The sequence below is a fragment of the Andrena cerasifolii genome, chromosome 1 (genome assembly GCF_050908995.1).
Source record: "Andrena cerasifolii isolate SP2316 chromosome 1, iyAndCera1_principal, whole genome shotgun sequence".
NCBI classification, from domain to species: domain Eukaryota; kingdom Metazoa; phylum Arthropoda; class Insecta; order Hymenoptera; family Andrenidae; genus Andrena; species Andrena cerasifolii.
In genome coordinates this window covers 6,451,681-6,471,631 of record NC_135118.1, presented here as the reverse complement: position 1 = coordinate 6,471,631, position 19,951 = coordinate 6,451,681, and positions in this window count along the sequence as shown.

The following is a 19,951-nucleotide window of genomic DNA, read 5'->3' as shown; positions in this document are numbered from 1 at the left end:
AAGGTCTCTTAAAATATAAGGGTTCTGTATAATGATTAGAAAATGAATTATTATAATTCAAATAATTCCTAAAATTTCTTTACTAACTGTAAAATATAAGTGGAGAGGAATTCGACAGTTATTTCTATTTGTACCAAGAGGATTATTTATTTTGAATCCAGCTCCAATAGATTCTTCAATTCTTGATAGGCATAACTAAAGTATTGATAGAGTGCTTGAACTTTGTACATTTGCACCTGGAACACTCGTGAAAGTCACAAACCTTGCCACCCCTTCCCCTAAAAAAAACTTGATCATTTTTTTCTAGAAAGAACGTAGAAAGTTTATAAGCCTGGCATCATCTAATTTACCAGCTACAAAAATATCAAACGATACTTCCAGGTGAGTAGCATAAAATGTTACTGACAAAGGCCAGAGCTTTCAATTATGGACGCAAGGCCGCGTTAAAAATCGCGTAAACCGTAAAACGCAGATTACAGTTGCAGGGAGTTCCATCGAACCGTGAATACATAATTCTTGGACGCGTGGTCGTAGAACAGCCGAGGAAAAATAAAATCTATGATTACGGTGCAGCCGCTTCGCTGAGACATCGAACGACACGATTCCGCGCTACGTCTCGTTTAATCAAGGCCGAATGTTTTACGCTCGATCATTAAAAGCGAAACGGCCCGTGTTATACGCGAATGCATAAACCCGAACGGCGATATCGAGCTTTATGTCGGTTTTATTTAAATAAACTTTCCGACCGCCGCACCCCCCGTGGCCTCGAGGGTCGGCGATAGTCTTCCCTTCCACATATTTCCCTTTCCTTAACTTTCTTGTTCTCTTGTCCTAAATTCATCTATCCATCATTTAGCTTCAAGTCCACCGCTATGTTATTAGCTTAGGTTCTAAAACATTAGTAATGTATTTATCACTTAATTATCTGTAAGTCGCGATGTGATAAAGACGTTAATATTATTCTACCCCAACCGATGTGAAGTGAGATGTAGTGTTCCAGTACTTTACTCTTGTATATCCCGGATTACTTCGGAAGTAAGCGAGACTCGCCTCGATCGACCGGCAGGCGAATAAAATGCAATCGTGCCGGACTAAGGTCCCTCGAGAAACCAATGATTCCCGACACAGCTGAATCTCAATGAGAGAAAAATGGCTTTTACGTCGTTTCGCGCTAATAATGCTCCGACAAGCTCGCTTATCGTCGCCGCCGATCGGCCAGATCTAACGCGAGCTTGTCGCATAAGCGATCGCGATAATACTCGCGGCATGTACACGCGTAGGATTTATGCTAAAGCCCGCGAACGTCGCGAAAGAGCTGCTCCACGGCAGCGTTTTCCCTCGATAGTTATCCACGGCCACGCTGAATAATTCCGTGTCTCGGCCGCCATTAATGCAGGAATCCTAGCAGCCTCTGTTTAGCGCGGAAATCGGCACTCCTGACAGCCAGCGATCCAGTTGAACGTGTCGGGGAATGGAACGATTCAGACTCGGTCGGAAACGAGGTGCGATGCATTCTGATTTCGTAGAATCTAAAGCGGGATCCTTGCTCAGGTTCTCTGCGAAAGGTCTGGGTGTTCCGAGGATCCCTACACTAATCCTGTTTAGGTTGATCCGATCGCGAGGATCCTCGCAAGTTTCGAAGTGATTGCAGCGATACCGTTGGCTTGTAAAACGTTATAGAAGCGATTCACTTTAAATTGATTTAATGTTGCGTGAGCGTCTATTCTGGGGTTGCTCGACTCAGTTGCTGCATTCACGATTAACTACCTTGGTCGCTCGGACGTTTGGTGTCCACAGGAATCCTCGTTGTGGTATTATTGTAATAAAGTGAACGTCACATTGGTGCGCCACCTAAAATTGACTGATGTTGACTCGAAGTTGTGCGAATTAACATTCTTCGTGGGCGAAACCTGTAGAATTAACATTTTGATGGCCGCGGTCACGTGTCATTTCACGATTTCGGTGTATTAGTTACCGCGAGCCTATGAATTCAGCTTTAATTCACGTTCATCACCGACGAATCTATCCCATTCAAAGATTTGGTAATGGGCGTAAATTTTCTGGAAAAAGTGCGGCCACCAAAGTGTTACCTACTCACAGAATAAGTACAATAATTTAGAGAGATTGTACGAACAGGTAATCATGACCAAAAAACGTCACATTTCAGCCACCTCTGCTCGCGACAGTACCATCCAAGAGCACGAAACCGTGCAAGAAACCCACGGTAGCAAAGGGGATAGCTAAGGTCCTGCAGTCTACGTTGAAAATACAAAATAAGTAGCGTATCAGAAGGCCAGCATCGGCTTTGAAATAGATTCCAAGAGCTGCCACGTTGTCGTCATTAACGTCACGTCAGGGGGCGAGCGTGGCGAAAACGCTTCTCCGTTGTTCGCTGGGCCGCTCCGTCCCGTTCGCTGACGGACAAACGGACAGTCGGGCGAGGTCCGCGAGCGAACAAGAAGAGAAACGAACGCGGTATAAACTCGCGTGAACCGCGTAGGCCGCCCTAACGAGCTCCAGCCAGCGGAAGATGTGTACGACGTTCCTCGGCGTGCTCTCGTTATCCGTGGCCGCGGTGTAACTTGCGTGTGTCCATGCTACGGGCCCCTCGTGCCCGTTAAAGAGTGACTTAATCACTGGATCGTATCTAAGGGGTGCGCAAAAATCTGCTATTAAAGGTCGTGGTTCACTCCGCGATCTCCGGAGCTGGAGTCCTTGAGAAAGAGTAGATATATCAACTGCGGTTGGCTTGGTTAACGAAAGTGAGTTCTGCTTTTTCATAATTCAAAAGCTTTCCACCCGTCGTGTGAATGTTGGGATCGGAAGGTGATCAATGGGTAATGAAAGTATTCAAGTATTGATTGCTCCTCGCATTTACCTTCTCCGAACAGTTTTTCAAGAACCTTGTAAAATACTACTCCACATTAGTCCAGCCCCAGATCGGCGTAGAATTAAATCCGTCCCACATTCGGAAACTAAACTCCACCGATATTCATTCTGTCACTCTAATGAACGTTCCCTTAATGAACTGGTAGTTCATTCCCGCTTTGTATCCATTACAGTAAAACTTCGTACACTCTGCTGATCACTTGTCCGACCCAGTGGCAAAGCAATCGAAATACCTGGCGCGGAACAACCTGCCGCCTCTAAATAATTACCCTTAACCAACCGGAATATCTAACTACTCTGTGCAGCGCGCTAAAATCGCCAGGGAGCATATTCACCTGCTCCCCACGCCCTCCGACGACTGTAATCTTTTAAATTACTCGGGAAGCACAAGACGATTGTGCTCGGCTACGTTCAATGGCGTCCGGAGGTGTCGAAGGCCGCAAGGAAACCGTGGATTCCGTCTATTGAACGTCCTCCATCGTTAACGCCGCCGGGAACAATACGCACGCGAAAGAACGTTGGAATTCCCGTGGACGACGCTCGTCCTCGCCGTGCAGTTCGGCCTTTGATAAATTGATTCCAGGTGTAAGAGTGTCCCCGTCCTCGCGAATGCGCGTTTCCAGCCGAGTAACGACGCCGGTCGGTCATTGTCTCAGGTATTATCGAGACGGGCATCTCTCGACGCCTCTTCCACTTGCGGGGGCGAACGGGACCGTCTTCCTTCGTTTCCATTTTTTTCCACCGCCCCTCTCTCCACGTTCTGGCTTTCGTCGTCCCTCGACTCGTCGTTCGTGCCCGAGGAGCGAAACGAACCGCGAGAAGAAAAGGACCTTAGCTATTCTTTCAAGTCGCGGAAACAGAAGGGTGCCACCTCGTTGGGTCCACCGAGCGGAAAATTATAAATAATGACGAGCCTTTGCGCGCCGATCCCCTCCCACCCCTCTGACCCCTGCTTACCACCTGACGGCGATTAAGCGAAGGGGTCGGCCAGACGCGAAGAAAGGACTCCGATTGTTCCGCTGGCTGCGACGACGGCTGGATTCGTTCGATGAAGATCCCTGAATGGTGTAGCACGGTGACCGATATCCAAACGAAAGTAATTTCCCAAGCTGTACCGCCGAGGCGGTATTGTTACGTTTCTGCGCCAGTTCAGCTTCGATGCATCGGCGCTCCCATCTTCGTGTTTGAAAAATGTGATTGGGGAGAAGATTTATTTGTAAACGTACCTATACACCCTCTTGTAAATCCTCTGGCAGCCAGAAATCGGCACAATCGTGTCGTATAAAGAGACTCGTATTTTATGTAAAGGTGTTAAGCAGGCGTCGAGATGAGCATTGCTGTCAAAAAGACCTTTCAACCCCCGATTCAACATGGGCTTGGACGCGCGGCTCAGCTCGCAATGTTTCACAGCGCTCCCGTCGACATTTGCATGGCTAAAGTCCCAACACCACGCATCGATGATTTCATAACTGACGTCTCTATCGAAGGGACATCAGATCGTCCACTTTCCATCCGGCACAACTCCATCGGCCGTAATCTGCATCCAATCAAGCGGCACGGTAGCGCAGCCGGCGCTGCATCCACGATCCTCTCCCCCTGGACGGTGTGACTGGACATATAGAGAAGGATTCATGCCTGGGGAGCTGTTTCCACGAACGGCCGAGCTGACATCTCCTTAACGATCGACTCGGTGTATCGGCGAGGATAATCGTCGCATCCGGTGCAAGGGGACGAGATGCAGCGAGCTGCAGCAGGTCTCGTTATCGCGGGGCGGTCCACGTCCGCGTGTGTGCATACTTCGCGATACGTACCTTGCGCTCCAAAATGTAGCATCAGCTCCTTTTTCGTGGAGCGAAATCGTTTTCGTGGGACTTCAACGAGGTAGGAGTATACCAACAGCGTTTCTTTTTATATAACTTGATAGAGAGGGGGACATTTATCCGGGAAATTTACCCGTTGATCGTCTCTGGTCAGGATTAAGTAGACGTCTTTTATTGTATCTCGTGACGGTGGCTCGGCTTACGCGTTACCTGTTAGTTTACATTAACGCGATATCACTGTAAACAACCTCGGCCACTTAGTCGTCCACTCATTACTCGAATCGTTCTACTTATCTGCAGCCGGCAGTAAACCATACGGGAATAGTGTAACCTCGATTTAAGTTAATACGACTCAGCTGTCTATAAAGAGATCCAGTCAGAGGCTCGCTGTATCGGTAGCGAATAATTTCCAACTCGCTCTACACCCGTCAACCAGCTACTAAGATATACCTTGTCTTATCAAATCGCGGATTTTTGCCATCCGCGCTGCCATAAATGGTCACAAGGTGGTTCTCCCAAGCGATCTTCGTTACCTCGACCGATTGTTTAATGTCTCTGTTGATTTCTACAAAAATAGACAGCCTCCTAATTCCAAACACTAGTCCTCGAGAATGGCGTCGATAATGGAACGAGAACGATTAGCTGCGATTAAATACAGTCATCTAACTCGCTGCACACTATATATATATATACATGCACTAACTCCAGCTTCTTGAATTCGAATTTAACAGCATTGCACTCGTACCGTGAGTTATAAGCGAGAAATCCTTGAACAAAGTCACGAGGTGAGGATTTGATCGCTTAAGGTAGCCATGGCGCTGCAATCGCCGTACATCTCGCTCGATAGTCGATACACCTCAATGTTTATCGATATTGAAAGGTCTTACAATTGTACCTGAACCGATATCAGTATGTCTAAACAAAATAAAGAGAACATGAGGGAGAATTAAAGAAATACCGTTACGAGGTGTGTTAATGTGTCGACAACGAAACTCGAGCGGGTATATATATATACCTCGGCCGTTTCCAAGCTGCTCGGGATCAAAAATTAATGAACGGTCGCGGAGAAATACCGATCTTCCGAGTCGGCGCTGCCGGGGAAAATAAAAGTCGAGTCGAGGGCCCGTGTCATGTAATCTTAATCGGTAAATGAGACATAACCAGTTCGAGGGCGGTGTTTGTGTCCATTAACCGCATACCCAGCCATTAAGCCGTGCCCATAAAGGTCTCCGAAACCTCGGCGTGTTTTCTCGAAACCAGAGACCGAGCGAAACATGCTCGAAGAGGTAGAAGACCACGTCGACGAGCTGCGCGTCGAGGAAAGGGAGAACCTGGTCGGGAGAGGATACAACTTCGCCAAGCGGTGTTCGCAGTAACCGGACACGATAGGCGAAGACCTGATTGTCCTAAGAAATATTTAGAGCTATCGAGGTAGACCTGGGACTCGAATCAGTTGATAGTAACTAGCTGGTCCTGTTATAAATAATTTAAACTTTGGAATAGGATTAAGCAATGTTGTTCCTAAGATACAGCCATGTAGATGACATGGTTGGGGGACAAAAGTAATTCTCCAGGTCGTGGTAACCTTCTGCAGGGAGGTGGGCAAAGATTGGCCAGCATGAATAGAATAGGAATGAATTAAGAATTGCTTCAAACGCAAAATAGTACTCGAAGAGGTTTTCAGAAGTGGTAGTGGATACTACAATAAAATTTAAAATAAAATACTACGGTAAAGACTCATTGAAAACTGAAACTCCTCCTTGATAACTGATCCACGAGCACTTTTCTACCATTTGCCCAGCTGCTTTCACCCCCTCCATTTATCCAATCCATTTCAAGGAAGATCACATATACCTAAAGAAACAGGTCGTTGCAGTAACAGAAACACTGCGTATGTGCATGCATACAACACCCTTTAATCAATCTCTGAAGTTTTATACCATCCTCAAAGCCCATTCAGAATCCCACCCAATGGCTCCCCGAAGCTTAAGAGCCCAACAGATCGACGAGAACCCGTACACCCGTTGCCCGCGGCCACCGCCAAAGCCTAGAAAGCGGTGTCGATGAAAGAAACGCGCGACTCTCGACACCTGTTTTAAAATCACCTGATTCGGCGAGTTTCGATCGTGGAGAGCGGCCCCGAAACCCTAGTCCGCGGATATCGTGGCACCGTGGTCACCGTGGGCACCGTGGCCGGGCCCTGTTCCCTCGAATAGGTGTACACTTTCGTAAGGGTTCCCATTGTCGAGCCGACGACAGCGTCGTGTCTACAGCTCACGCTTGGCTGGCTACAAATGGGTGGCGAAGAGAGACAGAGAGGTGGAAGGCTGCTTTTCGCCGAGGGTCTCGTGCGCAAGAAAATAGAAGAGGGTCTAGGGGGATAGGATAGGGCAGAGGACCGGTGTCAGAGGCAGAGAGTGCGGTGGAGAGAGAGAGAGAGGCGGGAAGTATCGAGTCTGTCGTGGAGAGAGCGAGGAATCGAGAGGGCAAGCTCGAAAGTACTATATACAGCCGTCCTAACCCAATACAGGCTATTAGGAGGAATAACCTGGCCTATGGCGAGTCGGTAACCCTATATCCTGGTGGCGGTGTCTTTTGATGCGCCGCGGTTCCCTCCACCTTCGCCTCGGTGCTCACCCACCGGCGTGGACACCGTGGTCCATCCACCGAGGACAGGCTACAAGAGTCTCGAATACCTCTCCAGATACTCCCGGTGTCCGATCACCGCGAGTGCCAGAAGAGGGAGGGTACCAGCGTCCCCTCGGTGAGTGGCTGCACGGCTGCAACGGCCACGCTGCTGGTCCCTGCTGGTCCCTTCTGGTCCCTGCCGGTGTGTGTTCAGCCACCCCCTTCCACCGACAGCGACCTTGCTTCCCGACGGTCTTTCGTTATAAATGCGAAACACGGGCCCGTTGGGGACTTCTGCCGTTGCCTCGGTCGACGCGTCGTACGCCGCCAGCCCCTTGGCTTTCGAGAGACTCGTGGGTCGTTCAGTTGAAACGTAACTATCCATTGCAAGCGAATGTCGTCGGACTGTTCGATGCTTTTCCTGATACCTCAGTTACTCAAAAGACTATGGCCATGCCAGTACTTTCCTCGTGTAGCTCGTTCCTGCTCCAAAGTCCCCAATATTTGGCAAATTCACTTTCCCTGGGCAGAGATGGGCAACAATTTTATTTAAATAAACCTTTCGAATAACGAATAAATGTTAAGAAAAATTATTGTCTAAATTTTTTAATTTGTTAATGCTCAACTCTGTCCCAGGAGTGCTTGCAGATTATTCTCTACGACTCTACCTGCTATTACCTTGGGAAGAAAACTCTATGTTTCAAAGACAACTTGATACCCATATGTGGTGACTAGAATTTGTGAAATTTTTTTCTCAAATATTACCTCACCACTTGCCTCCTCCATCGAGTGGCAAAAAGTTGCGTTGACTCGCGTGATCTCGATCAACCACGGACAATTAGTCGTCCGTCATAATTCCCGTTGAGGCAGGACGGGTTCCCCAGCTTTAATTAACGCTATTTAATATACCCCTGCGAAAGAAACGCGTCGCCGTCGATCCGCACGCGGCCAGTGCAGTCGCGGAGGCGACTTGTGCTGGGAATTCATTACGTCAGCAGGAAACGCGGCTGCGCCGCGATCAGGTGCGCGTTATTTACTGATATAGGAAGCTGCTGATTGATCGACGGCGGTGGGTCTTGTCGCTGCCCCCTTACGCGACGGGTAAAAATTGACTAAGCTCATTAGATGTATTAGGACCGACCGTACGATCGCTTGTAAGTCACTCGCCGCCATTTATTACCATCGAGTCCCATTTCAACAGTGTACGCCGTTTATGGGAGATACTTGTGTCACTCGCGGGTGGCTGGCAACGCTTGAGAACCAACCACCGATAATCGCGGATTTTTCTTTGGAAATCTGCCTGTATTCTTTGCCGATGTTGTCTGTAATGTTCTCTCTGAAGATGTGGAGGAGGGATTTGGGTGGTCAGTTGTTATGTAATTTGAAAGCGGAGATGGAGATGGGAGATGGATATGCATCTCTTCATTTTTTTAAATTCTCATTAGTGATGTGTTTATTGTGGAAATATTCGTATAATTTCTGTAGTGTTATATGCAACTGAAAATATGTGAGATACGAGATCAAACTGTATTTAGAGAGAAGAATTTTTTAAGCAACGCCTCTTACCTCGCAGAAGACACAGGAGTTGCTTTTGAACAGACATTACTCAATTTGAAACGACCCAATTGATAGCGTCCTAGCTCACACGATGAATTATTGCGCTCCCCATTCCAAAACGCGCTCGCTATTATAATTCAAAGCGTTAACGAGGCTTTCTTGTTGGTGCCGCCAAGAGTTCATTCGCGGAATGCGCCGTAAATCAAAGATCCGCGTTATTCCACGCTAAGTAACGCGGAGTTGGTATTTATAACATTGTATTTATAAACTTTACAACCATAATTAAGTGAAAGCAAAAACTTCATCCATATGGAACATTTTCATCGTGTCGAGTGGTATTAACAAGTGTTTCTTGTTGAATTCGTTCGATGCTTTATAAACAGTTGAACGATAGACATAAATCCCTACTGACAAGGGAAATTTGTAACAATTCTCGCTTTATCCAACACGAATCTTACACCTGACAAGCCTCCATGAAAAATGCACCAAATTTCCACAAAAGCTTGTTCAAAACGAAAGGCAGTTTCTGAATCTCCACGAAGTTACCCTAAAACAATATTACCTACCTTTTATTTTCTATAGTACATAAATGCAAACTGCATATATTGCTCAGATCCCAATGACCCTCTTCTAACACAAAGTACCAATAAAATCTACAGAAATAAATACATTCCAGTCCATGCCAATTGATCGAAGGTAACTCCACCATGTCCCCGACATTTCCTCAAGCAAGTAGACCTAGCGAGGAACGGTCCCACGAAGTTTCACATGGATTTCACCAAAAAGGTGAATTCCTTCCCTCGGCACACTCTGAATTTAAAGTTCGCCAGGATCGCGCGGGACGTTCGATTTCACGGTGGTCCCGACCTGGAATTAGTCGAACAATTCAGGCTGGGCTACAAGGTTCGCGCTTCCTCGGCGTCAGCTCGGATAAATTAAAGCGAGGACACACGGTGAAAGAGTTGGTTCGGTGCCTCTGTTCCATCGTTCGGGCCGATCGTTGTGTTAGAATGACGGATCCCTCCGTGGGGCCATTTAGTCTATAGATACCGATCTCGATGCTGGCACCGGGCCCTCTCCTATCTCGCTGGAATCTTAGGCGACGAGGTGCCTTGATGTGAACCGCCGCGCCTCTTCGTGGCGACGGTGTCTCTCGTTCACGCAGGGGCCGGACGTCCCTGGTTCGAACGGTCCCAATAGCTTCTGCACCATCGATACGTTTTAAAGTAGAGGAGATTATTTCGAGAACGGGCGAGTGGAAGAATAAGTCGTTGTCCTGGGTGTGAATCGTGGGCGGGGTATTGTGGGCAGAAATGAGGATGAGAGACGGGAGCTTGTGTGACAGTGGTGGTGAAAATGGTTGATGACGTTCTAACAATTAATAAGTATCCCGTGCAATTGAGGAGTTGAAATGGTAAACGACCTAAGGGCCAAAGAAACGAACAATTTGTTTTTTAATGCAAAAGGCAAGTGCTACAATAATTTATTACAATTTCTACTTAGGACTACTGCAAGATAAAGCTGAGATCATAAATTTATACCAACGTATCTGTGCTTGAAAAGAGAAAAATAATTAATGAAGAAAATTCTGCATTTCAACTTCTAAAATTTATGCCTGATGAAGCTCTGTAGGAGGACTATACCGCTTCGAGTCGGAACTACTGTAATTTTCAATTCCATAAAATCCACCCTGGACCACTAATTTAACCCTGTACCAAGCCTCCACTTGCATTATCTTCCCACCTATTCTTAGTCTCTTCGCCGAGAAAAATCAAGCAGAATCTTCGTTCAAACACTAATCTTCCACATCCAAGATCATCACTTAGAGATGCACAAACTGAAAACCCTTGACCCATAGATTTCCCGGATTGCGCCATCAGCGCGATATTTCGGCCATGCTGCAACGAGCAAGAGGGTCGCTTGGAGAGTGGCCCGCAGGTTGTTCCCGTAGGTGCTTACACGTTCGTTGGCGACGCGGCGAGAGGTAAGAAGGGCTGGTTAGCTTAGCTACCTTCGCAGAACCAGGGAATAGGAGGTGGGAAGAGAGGTGGATATTAGCGAGACAAATAGCCCGGTCGGGGCCTTGGTGCAAGCTGAGCACGCGCTACCGTGTAGGTGTATCCTAAAGAGAGCCATAGACGTCTGTGGCTCGTGTGTGCAGGCCTGCTCGTGTTAGTTTCGGATTGGTACGGCACGTAGGGCCAGCGGAAGGCTTCGTATACTCTAACCGAGTAACCAAGTGAGCGCAATATGCTTGTACGCGGCTCATGGCAGCTACTATGCGAATAAGCGGAGCTTAGTCCCCCGTATTAGCATATGAGCACCGCCTAATTAACGCCCCGACCACCGCCGTCGGGGCATTAAATAATGTAAACCTGGAGCCACGCCATTGTCTTAGCTAAAGCCGTGCGTAAAACTCGGGTTAAGTCGGGGAGAATCGTTACCAGATTTCCTCCAACGGAGCCCCCGCTACGTTATAATCTCCCTCTCGCCACCTCCCCCCCTTTGGATAAATAAGAATTCACTCCAATTAATTCGGGGCGCAGCTCGTGCACCGTCCAGTCAACCGGAACGGTTAGACGAGGCCCGATTTTCGGGATGAGTCTCGGGGACCGTGGAATTCGAGGCTCGTTAATCACCGTCGATGGATCGCGTGATTTTGGAAGGCGGTTGGTGAAGCGCCTGGTCGACTGATTGAATTCTATCGATCTGATTCTGGGTCTGTTCCTTTCATTGTTTTTAACGTCGCAGGAATACCGTGCTGTAAAGTAGCGTGCTTGATAAGAGGAATGCAAGTAGGTACGAATTTAAATGAACGGGAGAAGAGGCTGGACCTCAATACAGTTTTGGTATAAAAAGTAGTGGGGCGGTTAAAACGCACGTCACCGCGCACAGTAACGCCTTGCTAACGAACCCCAGAGAACCCAAAACATTCGTCACGTATTCTCCACCGAAATATGTTACCGAAAGTTTGAATAAAAAAATTCTGCAGCCATTTACCTTGCAACCCTCGTCAAAGCAAAGGATATCCGTAGACCACCTTCGACGAACACCCCGCGAACCTCGAAGCTACCCCGGGACACCTTGAACAGCCCAGAAGAACGGATTTGTCGGAACTCTCTAGAACGCGAGCAGAATAATTCCTCCGGCAGAAGTGGATCTACTGACTTACTCGATCTCGAGGCGAAGGGTGCGCGCGATACAAGCTGGCAAGCGGTCCCGCGACTCCGTCGATTTTGAAAGTTCGTGGCAGGGCCTCGGGTGAACTGGTCGCGGCGGCATATTGTCAGGCGATAAAACGAAGCTGGCAGAAGGCGGCGGGAATAAATTTATGAATGCTGGAACCCGACGCTGGCTGCATTCCACGCGGCCTGTGCTCGACACACTGAATTGTCGCTCTCATTAGCGACTCGCCCCGCTTCTCTTTCTCCACCGTTCGCCAGACTCTCTCTCTCTCTTTCCCTCTCTTCCACCCCCTTCTCACTCTTTCGTTGTTCCTCCGCCTCCTCGGTGCCTGGATGTGCCCTCTTCTTCGTCCTTCCTTCCCTTTCCACCTTCCTCCTCTGTCCTCTGTTCCTCCTTCTGCCCCCCCCCCTCCTCCTCCTCCTCCAGCCCTTATTCAGCTCGGTGTGTTCCCCGTACCTTTGGCCCGACAACCGATTGATATGCGTCCCGCGGCCTTTCGAGTCCATTTCCAGAACCGCACTAATCTCGCCGGCTTTAATGAATTTTAATCGGGGACCCGTTGCGTCAAGAGATCGGCACCACGATCGCGATGGGGCTCTGGCTGCCCGTGTTAATTGGCCCCCTCTCTCAGCGTGCGCAGAAAAGTGAAGGGTGGATGGGCGTGGGCGTATCGGCTGTAAATATGAGATCGCGAATGTAGCGGAACTGGGTGACAGGAGGATGCGCGGTGACAGGATAATGCAACGTGGAGACGTTGCTCGTGGAGTTCCTCTGACAAGACACCGTTCGAAGTAACGGGCACGGGGGCTTTCTTGGTCGAATTAGGGAGGTGGTGTGTGGTTGCAGTAACGGGGATAGGTATGGTTGAATTTTGGTTTCAGTGGGGAATATCTTTCGCATCTGTATCGTAAAATGGGGGAACAGTGGCAGTACGGGGTAACATTGACAATGAATTAGGTAACATGAATTGAAGATGGAAAGGAAAAGGAAAATTATGCATTTTAGCACTTGCAGTGCCTACAACCACAAAAATGCAATGTTATAGAAGGTTAGGGTAATAGGGTGATAGGGTGAACTTGGGTTTTAAGTGCGTGATAGGGGTTACTTCGTGATACTTTTTCATTTGTCTGTAACTCGAAATTGGCTGACTGAATTTAGATGGAACAAAAACTAACAGGCAGCGCTGATCTTCTAATTTATATTGTAGTAAATGAATTAGTTGATTGAAGTTAGTGTGAGAGAGATTGTTTTTGTTCCAGCAGCGCATTATTCGTGAGATTCTTCGTGCTAGTTGTGGACGATCACTTGTTTATGTATTATATGTGCTTTAAACGATAAATGGAAAATTCAAACTGCAGGTAGTGATGGTGAAATGACACTTTAACGAGTCTTACTCTTGAAATTATCATACAGTGAGGCATCAGTGTTATTTTTACTTACGAAAAGTGACTTAATTCTTATTTTTCGTGTGCCTGAGACTGCGTTTCTGATTGTGCTGTTTGAGAATTTCTGATGGTCAATATCAGAAATAATGTTTCCTTACATCTCAGACATCTAACGATTAATTGTACACAAAATAACAATAATCTGAAATAATATAAAATAATATAAAATAATATAAAATAATCTGAAATAATATAAAATAATATAAAATAATATAAAATAATATAAACAAGGAGCTGATGAACATATGTATATCGGGCCAGCGAGAACTATCACGAAGTTACCAGAGCTACCACAGAGTAACCAGAGTACCTATGTATGTCGTGAAAGTTTAATGTTGTATATTTTCAATTAAACACAATTAGTAAATTTCTGCTAACCTATTATTTGTTTGTACGAAGTCTGACCTATCATTATATCGTAGACTCCCTGTCAGAACATGCGAATATTAGCAGTTAATAGACAAATTCTAAAACTATCACGGAGTTACCCAAGTTTATCCTACTTAAAGCAAATTTAAAAATGGTAGTTTTTATATCATATAACAAAATGTTACCAAAATGCCAATGCTTCCACGAGCCTTGATGACGACACAACGTCGACGATAAGGGCGTAACTCCTTTGAGGGGGGTGTGCCACTGCTTTTTTGACAAATTAATGTCTCGAGAGCGAGTTGAGAAATAAAATTCACGGGGGATGATGTGAACTTGTTACTTCATTTGTAAGCTGTTAGTGGAACGAATGACTGGACAAGAATCAACGCTTGAGCTCGTCGAGCTCGCGGAGGAAAACCGGAGCAGGCGGAGGTTTTTGAATTCTGGCAAATTCGGTGATGCCTGATTAGATATGAAGGAGTCACCAAGGTTCCTAACGTGGGGTGGTTTGGAGAAGAAGCACCTTCGCGGACAACCCTTGATGTATGTCACCGTGTAGTGACGGCGATACAGTATCGATATATCGGAATATCGATACTTTCCAACCAATATATCGATACTTTGTACCGAACTTCCAGCTCTCTGTATTTCGAATCGAAGTAAAAACGGGGACTTCGAACCTTGGTGGCCTCCTGCCACATCTGGCAATAGCTGTAAAACAATTAAGTCCTAAGCCGTCGCGAAATAGTCCTGATTGCGAGGCTCCAGACCCTAAATGGCTTCGATGGCCCACAATAAAAACGACGCAGTAACAGACCGATCTTCCAAAGAAAACTATCCAAATGTCAGAAATCGAACCCACGTATCCTCCATTGAAGCTAAAAGCGACTGCTATCGCTCGTCAGCGTCAACGGGCTTCGACGCGACGAGTTCTCGCGAAACTGTTCCCCCGAAGTCGGGTCCCCTAACGTTAATGAACCCGAGGCTAAATGAAATTAAACGAAGCAGGCAAATTGGATCGCGAAGAGGCGGCTGCGAGCTCCGACGCACCATCGTAGTGCTTCGTCCAGGTAGGCGCGAAGAATCCCATGGAGCTGGTTCGCGCGGATTATCTGGCTGCGCGACAGCGCGCCGATCGAGTGACACAGAGAAACGTCACGCGTAGCAGGCGAAAGCGCAGCGCGACTATAATTCATACACGACCGAACGTTGCGTCGGTGTCCGCGCGGGGTGGAAGCAGGCAATGGCAGAGATTGGACCGTGGATGGCTCTCCGTGTACGGCGGGCCCCGTGACGCGAAACATTCTGCGCGTGCCTCTTCTCCGCGTCCGCCATCCCTCGTCATCGCCTCTAAATCGTCCGCGAGCCCGTCGACCTACGAAGATTTGCGACGATTCGACGGGATGCGTCGTCGATAAATCTCGCCCACCCTCGTATTACGCCCACCTTTTTCCCCGTGGCCATATTTCCGCCCGCGAACTTGGAATTCCTGGTGGTGCGACGGGGGCATCCTGCGGCGGGACAGGTGTTGAGCGTGATTCCGAGTGGAAAGCGTACAGGGTATTCGTTTAATTTATTCATTTTTTATTTCTCTGTCTGCGCGAGGCTTTTGGCTTTAGTAAACCCGTGGCTGTTGCCTGAGGCGTACGGCCTGCTTCGTATGTTTGATGGTGATGCTGATATCAAGTGGACATTTCATTTGGATATGATGGGGGATGACATTGAATTAATGTCGATTCCCATTTGATAAAGAGTTGTTATGGGGAGAGATCTTGTCGATTCACGCTGCATGTACAATGTGTAAGCTTGATTCCTGATTTAGGTACATGAATCACTGTGCTAATTCTTCATACACATTGAATATTCAGGTGAGGCTACACCAAGCAATAGTAAGATCTATTAAAGCATCTAAATAGAAGTAGTGATGGCGATACAGTATCGATACATCGAAATATCGACACTTTCTAATCAATACATCGATACTTTGTATCGATACTTAATGTAACGATATATTGCTGTATCGATAGTTAATGTAACGATATATTGCTGTGTCGATACTTAATGTAACGATATATTGCTGTATCGATACTTAATATAACGATATATTGCTGTATCGATACTTAATGTAACGATATATTGCTGTATCGATACTTAATGTAACGATATATTGCTGTATCGATACTTAACCCGTAAATGTCGATACCAATACAATCGCACCGCAACAACCAATTGCTGAATGACTATTCGTTTGATAAGTATCGCTAAGATTAGAAGGGAATTAGCTTCCAGACGCGTCCTGCGTGTGTTGATTAATTAATATTGTGCTTGGTCCCAAAAAAAAAAGAAAAAAAAAGAATAGGTCATATGAAAGGAGGGCACGAATATGGACCGATGCGTACGTATTGATACCGGTGATATCGATATTTCATCTCAGATATATCGGTTGTATCGATACTTTGACTATCAATATGTATCGGTACGAAATATCGATAGAATTGGAATGTATCGCCATCACTAAATAGAAGGATAGCAAACGAACAAGTAACGGGGTATCTAATAGCAATGCTTCGATAATGGTTCAGCCGCTAGACCCCCAAAGCGGAGGACACCAGCTCCGCCCACTTTCCCATATTCTTCCTGCGCACGCGCACAGAAGAGCTCACTATTGCTTGGTACACCTACGCTTTGCAACAATACACACCGCTATGCGTCCAGGTTACTTTAAAAAACGACCATGTACAAACCAGTTCCGGTGGAGTCGTACGTGCGCGCACACCTGTGCCAGCCGAGGCGATAAAACTTTCGCTCGATAAGTTCCGGCGTTAATACCGTTACGTATTCGACGACTCATCGAATAAATACGAAGACCCAATACCCGCGGTGGTTGGCGCGCTGCCGCCGGCTTAGCAGCGCTTTAATAAATACGAAAAATCGCTGGCGAATATTCCAGGCGAGCATCTCGACTCAAACAAAAAAAAAAAAAAAATACAGGATTGCGTTCAGCTGGAGGATATAGCCGTTTTTCCACCGGGAGATATCAGTTTCAACAACCGTGGGACCATTCCGAAGGAGTATCTATTCGAAATTGAGGAGCAGCGAAACTCGCGTCACTTCGTGGCATGTCGTGTTCAAAGAGCGGTAGTACGGACTTTCTACGAATAGCTTTCGCCGCGGAGCAACATCGAAGTGATCGTTCGATAGAGATTTGCTCGGGGAGATAAGAATCAAAGGACACGATTAAGACGTTTTCTCCTGGCCGTGGAGATGCCTCTAGCCATCCGAATCGCAAGAGCGAGTATGTACTATTTTTTAAGAAGCCCGAGAATCGAGTACGCGATGTGAAACGAGGATCCTCGTGATTTGCTTTGATGCCTCTGTTATCCGCTGTTTCTGTGAGTTAAGAGTTTCCACGCGTCCTCATTAAACAGCGATCTCGCTACTTTCACGTCTGTATCCATATACTTTAGATCTGCCTGTCGAAGATATCCAAATTACCAATCGTGAGGCAGAAGATGCGAATCCACGATGAGATTTTATATGATACTTTTCTTCAGACAAAAATCTCAACTAAATATAAATAATGGACATAGACGCTAGTGATGAGATTTCTGAAAATATATCATGAAACTTGTCTCACGAGAGTCTAGACTTCTTTCATGAAATTAATGACTAAATAATTACAAAATAATTTTAATTATTTCTTAATTATTATAATTTTAGTTATTTCTTTAATTATTTAATAATTTTAGTTATTTCTTTAATTATTTAATAATTTTAGTTATTTCTTTAATTATTTAATAATTTTAGTTATTTCTTTAATTATTTTAATAATTAAAAAATAATTTTAATTATTTCTGTCTCATAAAATAAAAGTCTCACGTGAGACACGATATTTTTCTCTCGTCGTGGATTTGCACCCTTAGAACTGTCCGTTTTGCAAAGCTCCCTTTATCAATTGCGCGTGAATTATTGTAAGAAAATAAGACATGTCCTGCGGATACATTCCCTTTTCAGATAACACCATAAGTTCCCAATGTTCCTAACACCGAAATACCTCAAAGACACCAAAAACACAAACGGAGCTATCAGACCGAGTGCACTCTCGGAACAAGATGACTCGCTACCACGTCAGAAGTAATGGTTCGACGTGACCGTGGTCACGCGACGTTTCGGATTTAGCAAAGGAACCTTGGATCGCGGACGTGCAGCCGTAGCCAACATCCAGACGCCACTTCCTTCGTCAGCGGCGAACATCGAATACCTAATCGTACGCCACGTCGACACGGGTTCCTCCTCTTCGTTCTCGCGCTGGTAGGTGCCGGGCCGCGTTAATGACGCGTGCGTATTAAGAAAAAAAAAAAACGGAAAAAGAAGAAAGAGGGAAAAGAAAGAAGAAGAGGAAGAAGCCGCGGCCATCTTAAAATAAACGGGGCACCGCGAGAGCGGTGATTGATGAGGGATACTCGCCGCTCCGACGATCCCTTTCGGAGCAGCGCGATTCCGCGCCGCGGATGAGACAGAACCGACTAAATCCTGCACGAGTACGTCGGCAGCGGATACCCCCGACGATTTGTGCCCGGCTCGTTTGCGCGACAGGCCCACAAAGCGGAGCGGCGTCGCGCGGAATCGTCGCCTCTTCCTTTTTCGCCACGCGGAGAAGAGATCACAGGGGCTCGGTGAGTCACTTAGGTGAAAAGCGAGACCGGTTCCGCGACGGAACCGTGTCTCTCGCTTTGTTTTATAATTGCTCGGCTGGCTCGCGGGCCTCCTCGGACGCTTTCGGTGGCCTTTGATTGGATCGTATGCGTGGGACCTCGCGGTGATCGTTTGACGCCTTTCTGATCGTGCCTCAGGATTCTTTAAAGCTCCAGTCATGGAATCTCGGAAGCAGACGAAAAATTAATTCTGTAAAGTACAAAGTGTGCTCCAAGTGTTGCATTATTCTTGTCAAAGGATGGGCTATTTTGGGGATCTTTGGACATCTTTGAATTTTCAATCTATCTATTTTGGGGTTGTTTTTCATTCCCCTTGGTTTCCCTTCTTATATCTAAAGCAAAAATAATTCGACGTCGCGAAAACTCCCACATAGTTTCAGTATCACAACAGGGATTACGATGCAGGAGAAGAGGAAGTCTTGATTAACCCTTAACTGGTATCCTGGGGTCGCTCGTGACCCCAAGCACCCAAAGTTCGATGTACAATTTTCGGTTGTCTAAGTTGGTAAACTGAATTTCTAATTAATTTTATAATAATAGTTTAACTTTCCACGCTTATATTATTTTCTACATTACCTAAGAAGAAAATATTCATAGTGGTTGCTCTAGTGTCGACTTTACAAATTTCTGTGCCCTTTTTTATTTGGGGTCTGCCACGACCCCCGTATACCAGTCACGTTTGCCAAAAACAGTATACCAGTTAAGGGTTAAATATAAAGTGACCTGGGAGAAATATATGCATCAAGAAGCTCTCAGCATTCGTATTGAATGTTGAAGGGAACTGAAGTTAGTGGATGGACGCGTGGGCCGCGCGACGTTCCCCAGGCGCCACCACGTGACTTCCGCCGCTGGCAGGAGCGACGAATCCGTCAGCGTAACGATCTTGGTGACGGGGCCGGTTCTTTCCTTCGCGGCGAAGACGCGGGATGACAGAAGGGAGTCGGTCGTTTGTCTGACAGACTGTCACGAATCATTCGAGATATTTTAACGAATCGCGTCTAATTATTTATAATTAATCGTCGCCCGACCGGGAATAGGCGACGATCGATTCCGTGGGGATCCATCTGCGCATCGATATCACGCGCAATTTGTAACGCCGTTCCTTCCACGAGTGAAAACTCGTGGAATGCATTAATCATCCGCTTTTTACCAGACCGCGTGTGAAAAACAGTTGTGAGAGAAACGAATAACGTTCCAGTTATGGAATGGCAGTTTTTGCTTCTCCCTCTTGGCAAATGGAGTGCCGAGCCCAATTACTTCGAGCTTCCGGGGCAAAAATAGTCTCATTCTTACCGGAGCAAGCTTCGTTAAGATATGTGGTAAATAACGACTTCATTAC